General features: G+C 46.1%; 1 long non-coding RNA gene across 1 annotated transcript; it reads left to right on the plus strand.

The window, feature by feature from the left end:
- The first annotated feature begins 14,841 nt into the window (after positions 1 to 14,841).
- LOC108515791 (uncharacterized) lies at positions 14,842 to 17,300 on the plus strand. The gene is made up of 3 exons (XR_001881625.1): positions 14,842 to 15,308; positions 16,055 to 16,195; positions 17,059 to 17,300. It is a non-coding gene; the product is annotated as an uncharacterized LOC108515791 (long non-coding RNA).
- Positions 17,301 to 18,088: the final 788 nt, after the last annotated feature.

Below are 18,088 nucleotides of genomic sequence, written 5' to 3' on the forward strand. Positions count from 1 at the left end.
AGATACTGGGTTTTGCTCAGTCACCCAGGCTGGAGTGCAGTGGTGCAGTTCACTGCAGCCTTGAACTCCTGGGATGCAGTGGGTCCCTCCATCTCAGCTTCCTGAGTAGCTGGGACTACAGGCATATGCCACCAGACCAGGATAATTTTTAGATTTTTTTTGTAGAGATGGAGTTTTTCTATGTTGCCCAGTCTGGTCTAGAGCTCCTGGCCTCAAGTGATCCTCCTGCCTCAGCCTCCCAACGTGCTGGGATTATAGGCATGAGCCTCCACACCTGGCCTCAGGCCTCTTTTATAAGAGTACTTATTCCATTCATGGGACCATTACTTTCATGACCTAATCAATTCCCCAAAGCCCCATCTGCTAATACCATCAGCAGAGGGGTTAGGATTTCAACTTATACATTGATGCTGGGGGAGGGGACACAAATATTCCAATCATAGCACTATACCACAGAAATCACATTAGAATAGATTATTTCCTCTCTCGGAAGCCATCGCTGACCTGAGAATCAGCTCAGTCCATCAGTAACAACAGCAACTCATAATTCCCCTCCTCATCCTCATCACTACCACCCACTCCATCATCTCAGAGTTAAGTGACTTGTTCAAGATCACAGCATTAGGTTGGAACCCATATCTCTTGGACTCCAGGGTCTGTGTATTTTTTATTATGGTGTACGGCTTTGAAGAGCCCATTCCATTTTGGCAATGTGAACTCACCAGTTTATGATGCTAAGCAAAACTGGAAATAGGTGAGACCAGACAAGGAAACTGACAGCCAGAGGCTTATACGCACTAAGACTTGTCCTGAGCTTCAAACCCCAGATGCTATATTGTATCAACCTACCTTGTTCTAATCTCCAGCCCCAAAACATCCCCGGGATCCACTACTTGCTCCGGGCTGGCACCAACTACATTAGCTATGCCTCACTCAATCTTTCCCTACTCTCCACACCCCAGATCCCCAATGGATTTCTCAATCAGCCACTATCCATGACCCATGGTGAGAGTAAGGAAGTCTAGGAGGGGTACTGGCCTGGTCCCTGGGTCTTCTTCAGCCTCTTCATTTAACTCTTGCTTGCTTGACTCAAGCCATCTGCTTGGATGGCACCATTCCCAGGTGCAAGCTTATCTGCTGGCGCCTTGAAGATTCAAGTACAAAGTCAGCAGGGGAGGGAGCTATGGCTTGATTCCCACTTCTACCAAAGCCTCTTTCATGCGGTCAGTCTTCCATGGACACATAACGTAAATGTCCCATGTGGGTAATAGAAGCCAGTGGTTTACTGAAAACAGATACCCTTAAAACTTCCATTGCCACACTCCTTGGGTCTCAGGACATAAACTTGAGGGGGGTAGGGATTCCGTTTTTCTTGAAAGTAAGTGGAAGTCACTTTAGAATGGGAGTCAGAAGAGAGGAGTAAGGGGTTCAAGTCCTGGCTCTGCCACTCACAGCTGGGACTTTGAGTAAGTCCTTTCTTGTCTCTGGGTCTCTTTCCTCAATAAAATGAAAATATCGGGGAGAGGATTGAGGCAGATAAGAATCCCAAATAATTGCTAGAATCTGACTGATATTACAGACAGCAAGGAGGCCTACTCTAACTACACAACCTCTCTCCCACGTCATATTATCCCTGAGAAGTGGGCAGAACACAGACTCTCACTCCTATGCAAGGCCCAGTGCCAGCTCAAGGTGACAAAGTGGCTTGACTAAGGATGCACATCTAATAAGAAGCAACAGACTGAAACTCAGGCTGCTCTGACTCTAGAGCCTGGGTTTTTATTCACTTTGCTATACTGTCCCAGTTTTCAGCTGGGCATTTGCTGTTTTTGCAGTTGCCAGAGACCTAAGAGAAGGCAGATTCTACAATAAGCAGTAGGGTGTCCAGAAGGTTTCTGCTTTGAAATGAGCTTAGGTCCAGGGTGAATAGTTGCAACCAATATTTCCTTTGGAAAGAAAGATGGCTTCAGTGAGGACCCAATGAATGGCCTATCTTGTGGTTTTGTGTTTGCACAAAGATGTTTTCTTTTCTCTTTACAAAGTATATTTCTCTCCTTCTTCCATCTTTTAATTTTTCTTTCTCTTCCTCCTTTTTTGTAGAGTTATTTAGTGATTTCACATCTATTATCCCATTGATTTTCCTCCACAGCAATCCTGTGAGGTTGGACACTATTATTATTCCCATTTTTCAGGTAAAAAATCAAGGTTTATACAGGCTGCCTAAGACCACACAAGACAGGAGAGTCAGGAATTAAATTCAGACGTCAGGACTCTAACTCCACCTCCCCAAAAGTAAGATTAAGAGGAAAACTAATTTAACACAATGGGTTGAGAACTTATACTGGATAGATACAGGCTAAGAGACATATGAATAAGATTCAGTTGAGGTTTTCTAAGAGTTCATTGTTTAGGGGGAGGGAATTATGTAAATTGGCAACTCAGGCATTATCAGTGTATGAATTACCCATAGTAGAGGGATAAAATGTGATAAGGGGCCAAGAGAATCACTTATAATTGGCATAGAGAGGAGAGAAGCAAGAGAAGACTTCACAGAAAAGGAGAATTAGGCACTGGGTTCTGAAGGATGAATAGAAGTTTACTAGGTTAATAGTATAGCAATAATGGCAAATTTTTATTGAGTGCTTGCAATGAGCTAGGTATATCCACATACATTGACGAGTCTTAACAAACTTTTAATGTAAATCTAATCCTCTCATTTTATATATCAGGCCAAAACAGGCCTAGAGAACTAAAGTAAATAGCTCAAGATCATGCTGCATAAATAAGCCGGTTGGGAATTTAATTTAGTCCTCTCTACACAACCAGCTGTGCGCTCCTCTAGGATGACAGCCCAGGCTGCAGGAATAGCATGAGTAAGATGAGAATAGGGCTCACACACAAGCCCTCAAAGTAGGTATGAAAGAGGCTGGGATAAACTGTTTTCTGTCTCAGAAAGCTGAGTTGGGACACCTGGCATTTGCCACTGGATGAGAAAGCATCTCCCCTCCTGGAGTCCTGTCAAACCACCTTGATCTCCAGGCTTGCATCAGTTCTCCATTTCCATTTTGCTGTGTGCTATGTGATATCCACATCTTCATGCCCCAGTATCTGGAACAAGTGTGGGCTTTGGAATCAAAGAGTTCTGGGGTTGAATCCTGACTCCACCACTCATTGCCCATGAGACCCTGAGTGAGTGCTTATACTGTTTTGACTCAGTTGCCTTGTCTATAAAATCTAGTTTATCATATCATCTGATAGGAATGGATGAGGATCAAATAAGTGAATACAGGATAAACACAAAGACAGCCTCCTGGCACAGAGTAGGCCCACAATAAATGGCAAATAGCAGTGTTATATTTGCTATAACGCTGGCTACAACAAGCCCAGGAAGAAGCACATGCGGGTGTTTGAGGTCTTCAGCCTTCCATGCCAGCACTTACTTCCTCAAGGCTTGATTTCTTAGTATGTGCAAAGCATCTTAACTCTCTTGTACCATCCCAGCCCTGTGAGGACAGCTTTATTAATGTGGTAGTGATTATTGTGATCCATTTTACAGAAGGAAAAATTAAGACTCATAGATAGGAAATGGTTTAGCTTAGGTCCTGAATTTAGGGACTTACAGAAACCAATTTTATACAGTGTGAGTTATCCATTAATGGTTGGGTGACCTGGAAACTTGAGAAATTGCAAATAGTCACATAATTTCGGTGCCAACCAATGAACCAGTTAGTCTACTCACTCTCTTTTATGAGATTTTCTCCTTTCCTTGACTAGAAAGAACAATCCCTATGTTCATCTTTTTTGGGAACTCCTGAAGGTTGGTTTTGGTCTCTGTCCTGTCAGTCTTTGGAGTTTGGTGCACTCACCCATCCAGACTATCTGCACATTAATGGTGAAAGGGTCTTTCTCACACATTTCATTTAGAAATGCAAAAGGACAAAGCTTGGAAGGCACCATGGATTTAAACCTTGCCTATGCATAACTCAGCTTCTCTAAGCCTTGGTTTCCTCATCTAAAAAATGAAATGATATTGTTAAAATTAGTTAAAACAACCAACGTAAGTGCCTGAGATATAGTAAATGCTCACTAACTATAATGATTGTGAATTAGTTGCCTATAAATAAAATTGTAACCTGTTTAACCTTATGACTCACTTCAATTTGACCAGCTTTACTTAAATGCTTGCTATGTGTGCCAGGGACTGTGTTAGGCATTGAGTACACATCCCATGCGCATCTGGCAAACACACATCATCCCTCCCTGTGAACCATCAGAATCTGCACATGGTCTTGGGGAATGCAGGATATAAAAGGTAGTAGTGGGACTTGATGTTATGATTCTGACACCAGCCTGGGTTTCAGGCTGGACTTCAATCCCTTTCTTGGCTTTGTGATGCTAGGCACATTGCTTAACCTCTCAGTACCCCAGTTTCTCCAGTCCATACAATGCAGATAACAACTGCATCTCTCTCATGGGCTATTGTGAGGATTCTCTGCACACATCCATATAAACCACTTATTTATAAGGCTTGGAACAAAATCAACACTCAATAAATGCTGTTTGCATTGCTTAAACTCAGCCCTTGCCATGTTCTAGTAAATTATATCACGTGGGTCCACTGACCTCCTCCCAACTCACCATCCTTTTACCCTCTCCTCAAAGCAGTTCTATTCCCTGCCCTGCTCCCTATTGTCACAGCCACCAAAGGGATGCTTCTAAGGAACTACAGTAACCAGAGGATTATGCAAACATGCAAATCCACTAAAGCAGTGTTTACCCAGGGCTGTGTGATGCTGTCTGTGCTCAGCAGCTGGGCCTCGCTGCTTTCCGAGAAGATTCCTTCGGTGTCATCACAACCTCTAGTGGACAACAGCGAACACCGCGGCTCAAAGTCCTTTGTTCCAGCTCTCATCTACCCAGTCCATGAAGTTCAGGGCAGAGCAGGGAGGACAGGCAGGTCCGACAGATTCTCTTTTTTTTTTTTTGAGCGTGAGCATGTGCACCTGCCTACTTTCTCCTCCCACTCGCTCCTCTGTTTCCTCTCTCCAATTCCGCGGGGGTGTGATGTGTTCTGAGAGTGAAGCCTTCAGGATTTTCCCTATCCTACTGTAGAAATTTCTCCTCTGGCTGCTGGTACCTGTCACATCCCCTTCAGGGCCAGCTCAAATGCTACCTGCTCCAGGAAGCCTTCACTGACCACCCCTGGTGAGAATGAAACACATCCACATGAGGTCCCGTAGATCTCCGATATTCCCCCCACCAAAGCACTCACCACATGGCATGGATGGTAGTAGTTTACCTGCAGATGTCTCTTGCTAGGCTGCCATTACTGGGGCAGGAGCCTTATCATATTATAATTCTCCAGCACCCAACACAAGGTCTACTGCATGCATAGTGCTATAGATTGAATGTCTGTGTCCCCCCAAATCAATATGTTGGCGGCCTTATCCCCACTGTAATGACATTTGGAGGTGGAGCCATTGGGAATGAATTAGGTTAAAATGAAGTCATAAAGATAGGGCCTCCATGATAAGGATTAGTTCACTTCTAAGATGAGGAGACCAGGGCTCTCTGTCCCTATTGGTCATATGAGAATTTAGCTAGAAAGTGGCTGTCTGCAAAGCAGAAAGAGAGATGACAGACGCTCACCAGATACTGAGTCTGCTGGCACTCTGAGCTTGGACTTTCCAGCCTCCAGAAATGTGAGAAATAAATTTCTGTTGTTTAAACCACCCTATCTAAGGCATTTTTGTTATAGCAGGCTGAACTAAGACACATAGGAAGTGCTCAGTAAATTCAAATGAATGAATGAAAGGGCAAATATCTTCTTCCAGAAGACTTGCTTCTTATGTCTTATTTCCAACCATTAACCTGCTATCCTGCATCTGCTCGATCTCCAGTACCAGGAACTCTGATTCCTGATGGTAATATTGAGGTTAAAAAAGAAACAGCATGAGAGTTTGGACGGGAAGGGTATCTGTACCAGGCAATGTCAAATTCTCATCTGCCAAAGATGAGAATACAGGTAACTGGAGCTACTCACTATCCCCCTTCCACCCCTTTCTACTTTAGCCTGAATTATCCCAATATTGACACCAACATCTGCTTCATGCCAATCACAGAGATTTGTTCTCTTGGTGTCTACTAATAGGAGCAGTTTGCCCTTTGGAAAGCAGGGAAAGAAAACATTACTTGAGCACCTACTCTGTGCCAGCTGCTTTTACATGCATTATGTAATCCCTGCAAGCATCCTTCCAGGCTGGTATCATCAGTCCTTCTTCCCCTGCCCCCACTCCTCAGATGGTGAAATGGAAGTTGAGATAAAATAGTTCTGCTGAAGGCCATGCATTAACAAACAGTGGATCTGGCCTCTGGACCCAGGTCACTCTAATTATGGAGCTACACTTATTTTCCTGGACTTTATAAATCTCATTCCAGTGCCCAGCTCAGTTAAACTCCCCAGAACAGCCTTGCCACAGCCTCTTGGATGTTTTGCAGTTTGACTTCATGAAGGAAACTACAAAAATACAAAAAGGGCAGTTGGATTGACACTTTCATTGGAGCATTCTCCTGGCTTTTTACCTTTTCTTTCTTTCTCACTGCGTGTGTCAAGAGTGACCAATGATTTTTCTTTGAGAAACAGGAATCAAATGGAGTAAGCAGAAAGAGGGAGGGGAGAGATGATGGCAAGGCCTCCAGGCTGAGAGGGGCTCCATTCTGTTGCACACACCTGGTTGTTCCACAGGTCAGAATTCCCCTCTCTTCTGCCCTTAGTCGCCAATTATAGCTTGGAGCGCCCCTAGTGGAGGTCTGCACAGTGGGTATATTGGAGAAATTGTCTCTGGACAGAATAGGAGGGCCAGTAAATCGAGCCCATTTGAACAGCTTGCAGGAATGGACTTGTAAGCAAAAATAAGAAAACAAGCCACTCTGATCAGAAAATATCCTTTTGCCTTAGAAGGGGAATGAAAGGAATGTAACATTATTTTCCTAATACCCAACTGAGCCATATGAACACAAGAGGAATCCCTCAAGCTTAGGTAAGGTGGCCCCTGGCAGGAACGGGCAAAACTCTACAGCAAATAATGCCAATCCGTAATGAAAATAGTCTTTAAGTGAATCTAACAACAACACACGTTAGAGACTGGAGAAGCAGCAAATCTGAGTCTTATTGAGCAGTACTGAATTTGCCTTATTAATTCAAGAGAAAAAGAAAAGAAATTATACTTAGGCTCTGCAGTCTTAGCACGTAGCTACAATTATTCCCCATGTGCATATCTTAGACAATAAGGAGTCTCTTCAAAAACAAGTTATACTTTATCCTTATTCATGCCTTACAGCGAAATGGCCCGGAGAACCATGTGACCTGCATAAGAATGTAGCAACAAGTCCCTTTTGAGTATTTACAAATCCCCTCACTCCACCACAAACAGAAGAACTAGTTTGCAACAACGAGTTAGGTGAATGGTTCTCCATCTGAGTGGATGTTGGGCTCTATATTAAAAATAGAATTTATCGTGGAAGGTCAGTTGTCTCCAAATGCACTACCAGACTCGGCAATGCTCACTGGCCAATCTCACTCCTTCCTTATGACTCAGAACCACACGGTTATTAATGAGCTTTCTGAAGTAGCATATCACTTGACTTTAATTTGGTGGTGACCTGAAGTTAATTTTAAAAAATATGCTGGCTAGCCATAGTGTTGAGCAGTTGGAAAAATAGTATGAAATGTCTTAAAAATTAAACACACGCACGTATCCCCCTGCTCTTACAATGTGTTTGAAGCCAGTGAAGGAAACAGAATAGGAAATCCTTGTCTTAGATGACAATTCAATACGTGCCATTAAGACATTTTTTTCCCCCTACAAGGTGGTGTATTGGAGAGTGGAGTTCTCAAAGGTAGAACTGCTTTAGAAAATCCAGCAAGCTGCTGTGTAGCTTCAGGTTCTTTTTATATGTGTGTTAGTCACAACACAGATTCAAAAGCGGGTGGGGGAGGGAGAGCTGGACTCAGTTCAAGGCCACCAAGCCATTGTTAGAAAGAGACAGCTAATTAAGAAAGGCCATGCTGTGGTGGAAACGATGTGTTTAAACCAAATCTCTTTCCCTGTCTTTCCCAGAGAAATTGTCCAGACCTGGTGTAAATTGTGGATATCATTGCCTCGTAAAAAAAACGGGAGAGGGTTCTTCAATGATATGCTTTGTTAAACAAAAGGTGATGAATAATTTCCTTTGCTCTGCACTCTGGGCTCCACATTTAAAAAGACGGGGAAATGGGGGATAAAATGCCTGATTTATGCTGAGGGGGGCACTCCAGGCCACCGGGAAGGGTTGAAGGGAAAGGAACCCAGAGCCAGGGCCCACGGAGCAGAGAGCTGTCCAGGGCCTTTGGTGCTGAAAGCAGGTGTGTGTGCGCTAGGGGTCCAGAACTGCCCGGGAAAGAACACCACCAGTCCCCCAACTCTGAGTCAAGACGGTGCAAATGACAGAGGCGGTGCCCCAGATGAGCACAGTGCCCGCTTTCCCTCTGTCTTCAGCCTGGGCAGACCCTGCAGCTGCCTGCTTTTTTACACGTGAGGAGCGCATTTCTGGGAACTGAAGTTAGACCTTGCAAGAAGGCCGGGTCCGGTGACCAACTAACGCTCCCATTGACTTTCGGGTCTTCAAGGTGCCTGAGAAAACCGCCGAAGCTCTGAGGGTTAGCTTTGGGTGAGTTAGGCGTTGCACCCCTCTCTCTATCTGGCCCTCTCCCCGACCCATAACTTTCCCTGGGGTACGTTACCGGGGTGGACAGAGGGTATGGCTCCAGGTCTGAGAAGGAGGAGCTGTCATTCTCTGCCAAACTTGGGCCCCTCTTCCCATTCAGCAAACACGTGGTAGGTGAAACTAACACCCCCACCCCCATTCCTAACAGTGATCAGAGATGCTAGGCTGTCGGGAAGAGAGTAGAGGGGAGTCCGTTCAGGTTCCCAACTGCTAACTAACATCTCTTCTCCCTCTCCTACCAAGTTCTCAGAGCCCTCAACCCCCTCCACCGGCCTCTGGCGAAAGCCACACCCAAGTCCGGTATCCTGACGCTTGGCTGAGATCAATCCAGGAACACAGCCCCTCGGGGCAGCCTGAACCAAAGGAGTCAAGGGTTTCTGCGGTGTCGTGGGGGAGCGGCAAATGCACTGTTTGAGTCTAGTCCTCAGTTGCAGGGTGGGTCAGCTGCTCACCCCGCTTCCTGTCCTCTCCCCGAGAGGAAGAGAATTATCTGGCACCCAGCCCCGGGTGCGGTTGCAGAGAAGCTCCGGGAATTTGGGGTTTGGAGGCGACCCCACTCCAAGGAGATCCTCTTTGGCTGCAAAGGAGAATCAGTCTCACAGCCGGGGAAGACCGAAAGGGAGCCCGCAGCCGAAGCAGGGAAGCGCCCGAGTCCTTCAACACATCCCCACCTCCACACTCCCGTCAGCCCGGGCCAAGGGGACGCGCGGTTCCTAGCCCCGAATTTGGGCAGCCACCACTGCTCCCCATCCCGGCGGGTGGTGCCTGAGTCGCCTTGGTCAGCCCCAACCCCTGGCCGCCCCGCTCTCCCGGCAACTTTGCCCCCTGCCCGCCCCGCCCCTCGGGGCGCTTACCTCTCTCCAGGCGCTGCCGCCGGTCCCCAGGGCAGAGCGAGGAACAGCGAGATCCGCGAGTCTCCCGCGGAGGGCGGCCGGGCGGGGATCGTGGTCAGGGGGCGCGGGCCGCGGCTGCGGGGCGGGCGGACGCGCGGAGCGGGAAAGGAGGGCGGTAGCTAGGAAGGTGGAGGCGGCGAGGAGGGGCCGCTGGGCAGGGGGCGCTTCGGAGACCCTAGGGACGCGCGCTCAGCCCCGCGGTCGCTCTGGCCGAGCTGCGCCGGGCGCGGGCGGGCGAGTGAGGAGGAGCCGGCGAGCGAGCGAACGAGCGTGGAGCGAGCGGGAGGAGGGAGGGGGCTGGGGCCGAGTCTGTGCCGAGCGAGTGCAGGGAGGGAGGGGGCGGGCGAGCGGGCAGCTAGCTGGAGGGGCCGCGGCGGCGCCGGGGGTGCCAGCCGCCTCCTCTGGCCGCCGGCCCGTCGGCCCTGCAAAGTTTAACGCCAATTCCCTTTGCGTCCTGGGAGCCGAGCGTTTTCTCGCTCTGCTGACACTCCCAGCAGCCCTGCCTGGCCAGGCCAGGCTGGAGAGCACCCGGACCATTTTCCAGACGGTGAGATGGAGGCCTGGAAACCGAGCTTATGAGCAGCCCGGAGCTTTCCATTGCCTGCCCAGCCTTCCAGATACATCCCATTTCCAGTTCTCTCCAGGCCCCTCTGGGATCCAGCCAGCCTGCTTCCCCGTCAGGGCCCCGCTGCTTCCAAAGTGAGTCCCCATAACCTAGAAAGTCTCTAACTCTGTGGATCTGGTGAGATCTGTGAATCTACTAGAACATTACACATAGCCACAAAATTGTGGCAGCAACCTAACACGAGGGAGTCTGGACCCCTCTGAAGCCCAATCACGAACTCTAAATTAAAGATCCATCTCTACTTTTTAGTCTGAGCCCGGTCTCCCATAACTCCACTGCCGGCAGGCCACTAGAGCTGAGAGGCTTCCTCTCAGGTCAGCCCCTTACCTATTCCTGTACCTGCTTCCCCATCTGAGCAGGACTGCAAGGCCCACCTCTGCTGCACTCTTGCCCAGGCCTGATTCTCAAGCAACGTCTCTTTTCTCCACAAACAGAGATAGTGAGGGACAATCAATGAGGGAGACAAGCAGATACTTGGGGACAGACATTGGCAGAGAGCTAGGTGGGGACAAGCTTATGCATAGTCCTGGAGACTGACTGTCTCTCCCTGCCTAGCCTTGGCAGACCGGTCAGGCTTTGCAGGCCTCTCACCCAATTTAGAAGCTGTCCTCCTCCCCCTACCCTACCTTGCCATACTATCTACACACTGCAGCCTGAACAGGCAGAGAGAGCAGATGGAGAGAAGGTTGCAGGCAGCAACAGGGGGAGGAATATGTCTTTAGCAGCGTGGTGGAGCCGGGAGTCCCTAGAAAGAATGGGTGGGGGAGGTGAACACTGGATGGAGGAGGAAAGGGGGGGCACTCTGGCCCAGGGTTTCAGAAGACTCTCCACACCCAGAGCTTCCCCATTTACTCACTGAAACAATGCTCTTTTACAGGCCACTCACTATAGGCCCAGATCTGCCTCAGGCTTTGGGGACAGAGAATCCCCATAAAATCCTATCCTTGGCTGCAAGAGGTTTCCATTCCTGGCAGTAAACCTAACTGGTTTTTATAAAGAAGGTGGCTGAGGCAGGGGTGCAGGAGGGCTGGTTTCTCTTTTGGAGAAGATGAAGCACTCTTTGCTTTACTGTATGACGCTGCCAGCTCTCTGTGGAGTGACCTTGCCTGTTTGTTTGTGGCTAGACACTCAGGCTCTGCATAGTATAGTGCTAGCATGCAGTGGGTGCTCAGTGAGACTTGTTCAATGGAAACATGAAGAAGCAAGGAAGATGGAGGAAGAGGTGAAAGGGAAGAAAGTGAGCGAGAGAAAAACAAAGAGATAGGTTAGCTCCATACTTGGAGGCAAGGAAACTATTTTTAATTCTTAGGTTCAGGGGTACGTGTGCAGCTTTGTTATGTGTGCAAACTTGTGTCACGGGAGTTTGTTGTACAGATGATTTCATCACCCAGGTATTAAGCCTTGTACTCAATAGTTATTTTCTTCTGATCCTCTCCCTCCTCCTGCTGTCCACCCTCTAGTAGGCCCCTGCGTGTATTGTTCCCCTCTATGTGTCTGTATGCTCTCATCATTTAGCTCCCATCTATAAGTGAGAACTTGTGATATTTGGTTTTCTGTTCCTGCATTAGTGTGCTAAGGATAATGGTCTTCAGTTCCATTCATGTTTTTGCAAAGAATGTGCTCTCATTCTTTTTTATGGCTGCATAGTATTCCATGGTGTATATGTACCATATGTATATGCTCATTCATTGATGGGCATTTAGGTTGATTCCATGTCTCTGCTCTTGTGAATAGTGCTGCAATGAACATACGTGTGCATGTGTCTTTATAATAGAATAATTTATATTCCTTTGGGTATATACCCAGTAATGTCAGACAACGTACAGAATGGGAGAAAATTTTTGCAAACTATGCATCTGCAAAGGTCTAATATCCAGCATCTATAAGGAACTTAAACAAATTTACAAGAAAATAAAACCAAACAACCCAACTGAAAAGGAAACTATTGTGTAAAGAATCCACTGTTTGTCAGGTGCTATCCCACACTGAGCACGGTCTCTCATTTCAATTTCATAATCATCCTGACAATGAGGTATGGTTATTGCCATCTGACAGGTAAGTGTCTGATTTTTTGTGGAGGGTCCCAACCCAGCCAAGGTCACTCAGTTAGGCAGCAGTGGGATTTGGCAGATTCAAGGCCAGCCCTGACTACAGAGCCAGAACTTTCACAGGCTACTTCCCAGAAATTTGGTGGCTGCCTCTGTGCTATGATTTGGTTGCTACCTCCTGAAGCTTCAACCCCTCCTGACTACCAGAAGGGTCACAATCACTAAAAGTCCATCATTGGGGTTACTCACTTTGGTAAGTACATTGAACTTCTAGATCATTGCTTGCATGCAGGTGTCTCATGTGGAAGAAGTGACACTGTAAACCATTAACCCACGGAACATATGGGCAGAGATTTACTCATTCCATTTGCTGGCTGAAACAAGGCACAGAGAAAAGTCTTGAGAAAATGGGACACAGACCTCATTATCTGAGATTGTGATGTTGGGAATGTAAAGTGATTATTTAGGAGTAATATCAAGACTATTTTTGGAAGAAGAAATAACATAATAGAAATAGAGTTCTGAAAGGGACTAGAACAGTTTGCAGATGAAAATCTGCAATCACAATTTTGACAGCCATTTTACAGATGAGAAAACTGAGGTCCAGGGAGGCAAAGTAACTTGCTCGATATCATACACTTGGTTTACATCTTACCTTTTACTCTTTCCATGGCAGTGACATTTGTGGTCTAACAGGGCACTTCCTGCCTAGATTCTAGTGTCAGGGTGAGCTTCCTGCTACCCAAAGCTGCTGGGGAGATAATTTTAGCTTCTCTGCTGATTAGATGATGTGTGCCTACAGTTCTATTCACCTTATATTTTGTCATGTGATAAACAGAGCATCAGCTCTTATGTGGTTAAAATTAGTACAATGGTGACAAAGGGTTATATCCTAGCCTCACCTCTTCCTTACAGGATGACAAGGGTAAGTTACTTAACCTCTCTGAGCTTTATTTTCCTCTTCTGAGAAGTAGGGATAAAAATAACACTTATCACATGGAGTGATCGACATAAATGGGTAATAATATCCTCGTGGATGAGGGGGTATTATGGCACTTGTTTCCTGGGGTTATAGAGAAGATCCCATGAACTGATGGACTAAAGACTAGTGTTGTGTGATATTAAGTGAGTCACCAGTCTCTCTGGGACTCTGTTTCCCTATTCATCTACCCACCTATCTACACACCCACCTATTTATCCATATAGTCACTAGCCCATGCATCCATCCAACAATTCATCTATCCCTCTACCTACCCTTCCTTCTTTCCTCCCTTTCTATCTTCTTTTCTCCCTTCCTTCCTCCATTCCATTCATCCATTCATCCACCCATCCATCCACTCAACCACCTACCCACTCACCCATCTGTCCATCTATCTACAAATACTGTTTGAGCATTTACTATTTATTGAATGCCTACCATGTGGCAAACAGTGCTGAGTGCTGTGGATGCAACAGACTCTGTCTCTGGCTCTCCAGGGCTGACAGTCTAGTGAAGTCTGGCAACACAAGGGCCCAGACCACTTTCAAAATTAATGCTGTATGCCAGGGGAGGCAGTTTAGCAGAGCGGTTAAAAGCCTGGGCCTTCAAACCCAACCAGCCTCAATTTGAATGGTTGATCTGCTACTAACTAACAGTGCTATGATTTTGAACAACTGAATTAACCTTCCAGTAATGATTTCAACAAAAGGCTATCATTTAGCAATCAATGACACAATCATTATAAAGCACTTAGGATAGTGCCTATGTCAGGCGCTGTCCTGGGCTCTGACGATACAGCAGTGAACAAGACAAAGTTCTTGCTCTCTGGAGCTTATTCTGTACAGATGAGAAATAGACCATAAAGTCATTAATACATGGGAATTTGAGAGAGCTCTAATTCGATGAGGAAGATAAAGCAAGGTGATTTGGGAGTAAAAGAGACAAGTTATTTTTGAATGATCAGGGATGGGTCCCTAGAATAGGAGACATTCAAGTAGAGAAAGGAACGATGAGACAGACACCAAGTGCAGATTGCAGCACATTCCTGGTGGAGAACACAGCCAGTGCAAGGTCCTGAGGCTAAAACAGGGTCGTTGCAATTAATGGAAGTCATTGTCATCATGTGTGTGTGATCCCATGTCTTTGTCTACTCGGATCATGATTAATCAGGGATGTGATTTTGAGGTCACCAGACAGCCTGTGCTTAGTGACTACTTCCTCCATCAATGTACATTATTCACACCCCCGCCCTGCCAAAACTTGCAGCGTGTATCTCCCTTAGGAACATCTGGTTGATAGGAAGATTTTAATCACTGAGAGAAAAAAAGAGAAAAATATTTTGCCTTAGGGTAAAAATGAAATACAAAAAAAAGACATCTTAAAAGATAAGAAAAAAATTAAAAGAAAAAAAAAGTCCCAACAATAGTGTGTCTCAGGAGACAAACCCACCGTGGATCTTTCAAGGGAAGGCAGAGTATCCAACCAGTGTCTCCATGATCTGTTTTCAATTCGGTCCTTGTAACTTGCAGATGGGCCTGTGCAGCATCATTCAGGAACATGGTACTCACATCACTTCGGCCAGATGCTAACAAGAAAATGATCCACTGTGACGCAGCTGACCCCATCCAGTGCATCCACATTACCTGGAAAGAAGCAATTATGCCCCTTTGGTTTACTTGGAAATGCTCGGTCTGTCTGTACCATCCGCCCTGGCTCTTGAGAAATACCCATGCACAGTAGAGCTTTGACAGGGAAACAATGCGTTTATTTTCAAACTGAAAGTTTACAGAATACAAAGTGAGCTTATAAGATGGATGGCCATTCTCCAGAGGCTTGTTGACCAGACAGGAAGGAAAACCAGTGCACCATCAGGAACGTGGAGGAGACTGAAAAAGAGGGACAAACATATTGGATTGGATCGGGCCCCCACAGTCAAGTTCCTGCAAACCCAGCTGGGATATTTTCCTGACTAAGGGTTATGTTCTTGGGCCTCAAAGGTGAGAAGAAAAATCAATTAAAGATACTGTGTATATTTATATACTCTGTTGGCATTAGAAACTGTAATACATACATTTTTCAGTCCATAAAGAACAGGCTGCATTAGCACAGCGACACACATCTATGGGTTTTTCTAAGACTTTTGTGTTTGGGGACCCCACAAGTCCATGTGCCCTTTGGAATCAGCAGGTTTATTTGGAGTCAGACGTATCAGAGCTCTCTCCTATGTGAGTAACTTTTAAAAGTCGATTTATGTGTCGTTTAAGGTGAAGAATATTAGTAACTAGTTCCTAGGGTTGTTATGGGAGTAAAAGAGGGGATGCATGTTCGGTGCTGAACTGATTACCCAGCCTGTAGTAGGTGCTCAATAAACAGGAGCAACGATCAAGGATTATATAAATTGTACATGAAAAATGGAACCCAAATACTAGAAAAATCTCTTCTCTCATAGGGTTTATTAGGTGTCTTCATGGATGTCTAGACCCAGAGGAAAGTCCAACTGGGGTTAAGGGTGCAGAACAAGTAAAACTTCCAAACCCATCAGGGGCTTGGTCAATCTGACCCATTTTTTTGTGTGAGCCTCCTCACTTGAAATTAACTGAGGCAGCACTGTTCTGTTCAATTACAGGAACATTCTCCAGCCCTTCGACTTCCTCTCAAATCTCACCACTTTCTTAGTATGGAATATTGAAAAGGCCAGACTGGGTCAGGTCCCTACTGATCAATAGCCTGTCCTTTCTCTCAGCTCTCCAGTCAAAGCCCAGCCTCTGTGCCAGGGAGGACAAAAGAGGACAGACACAGCCTCTGTGTCAGAGGAGGGAAGAAGGACTAATGTCTGCGGACCCTCCGGGGCTCACAGGGAGGAGCCACACACTCACAGCACCAGGTCTGTGGTTTTTAATGACCCCACACTGTCCCCTAGAAGGAAGTACCACCCAGCAGAAACACAAGCCAAGGAATCTCCCCATAGAGATCATGGCATGGGCTTGAGCTCAATGGACAGTGGGCAGAAATTGGAAAGCCCAGAGCCTCTACCACTAAGTCCTGTGTGACTTCTGTAAGTCCCTTGCCCACTCTGATCCTTAATTCACCCATATGAAAAATTAGGAAAAATGATCTCTCAGTTCTTAAATTCAATAATTCTATGATGTCAGTAACTGGTCCCAAGAGATGATGAGTTCTACTATGGTTGTCTTGATGAAAGTAAAAGCTGACATTTTTTAAGCAGCTGCTTAGAGTTTACCAATTGATATTTCATGTAATCCTTACAACCACTCTAGAAGGCTAGTATTATTATAACCCAGACTCCTACCTTATCCTATAGGACCCGTCTGATTTGGTTTCTCCTCCCTATTTGGCCTTATCTCGTACCTCCTTTTATAAAGCCCCAGCTGCAAGGATTCTAATCTTAGATCTTTCTAGGACTTTCCTCTTGCTGCACCTCTGCCTGGAAGGCCTTTCCTTCTGATATATAAGCAGCTGGCTCTTTCTCCTCTTTCTGTGGCCGGCTAGACTGGCATCTCATCAGAGAGAACAACCTTGGCTTTAAATCTTTCTTAGCCTGTATCACTATCTACAATGATCTCTCTTATTTATGTGTTTGCAGGTATATTATCTCTGTTCTCCCACTAGACTTTAAGCTCAATGAATGCCAGGACCCTTAGAACAAAGCACATAGTAAGTTTTTGGTGAAGTCTTGTTAATTTTCAAATGAAGGAATAAATGAACGACTATATTTCCACTTCGCAGATGAGTAAACAGAGGCTCGGACGGGTGATGAAATTTGCCAACAGTCACCAATCAGTAAGTATGACAGAAGTAGGACTGGAACCCAGGGCTGTCTGACCTCTGGCTTGAGTCTATAACCACTTGGCCATACTGCCTTTCAGTTCCAGGAACAGGTGATGCTTCCTGGCAGTGAGATTCTAAACCAGCGGGAGTTCCCAGCCAGAGACATGATCTAAGTGCCAATGGCTGAATGTCTGTGAGCATTTGAAGTCATTTTAAGAACAGGCAATGTTAGCGGCACCATTAAAGCCTGCTGTTCCTCCAGCCCATCACTGCCATCCCCACCTATTAAAATAATGGTATGAAAAATAAACAGCCTTTATGGACAATTTTATACAGTGCACGCATTGTTTGTTTCTCTTACTGTTTCCATGGCAGTGACGTTTGTTCTCAGGATAACTTCAGGTTTCTGCATGATGGAAGGGAATGGAATAAAATTACTTGAGAGGAAATTGCCAAGCACATACTTTTTCTTCTTCAGATGCCCCACACCCCAGCACTTAATAGCAGCCACACCCTAAAGTCTTAAGCACAGGATAAAGGCTTCCCCTTAACCTACAGCCTTCCATGGCTCCCCGGTTCCCATAATATGAACCCCATGGATCTAAGCCTGGCCGTAAGACCTTTGCTACCTGGCTTCCTCTCCTACCCTTTCTCTCTTTGCTATATAGCCCTGCCTATGGGCAATTTCCCTCCTCATTTTGTCCCTTCTCCCTAGAATTTTTTCACCAACCCACATTTGTTCATGCTGTTCAGGGTACCTGGGCTCTCCACCTTCCCCCAACCTCTCTACCAGAGAAAACTGCTATTCATTTTTCCACGTTGTGCTTTAGGTGTGATCCTGCACCCGCTTCTTTCCTATGCATTCCTGCATTTGGGTGATGTTTCTTTCCTCACCGCTTCTGTGGCTTTCTCAAGCATTGCGTTTATTCACTGTATGGCCACCCAGACTTCAAGCTGCTTGAGGGCAGGAACAGTGCTTATTCAGTGT

The sequence above is a fragment of the Rhinopithecus bieti genome, unplaced genomic scaffold, assembly GCF_001698545.2.
Source record: "Rhinopithecus bieti isolate Rb0 unplaced genomic scaffold, ASM169854v2 scaffold_2314, whole genome shotgun sequence".
NCBI lineage: Eukaryota > Metazoa > Chordata > Mammalia > Primates > Cercopithecidae > Rhinopithecus > Rhinopithecus bieti.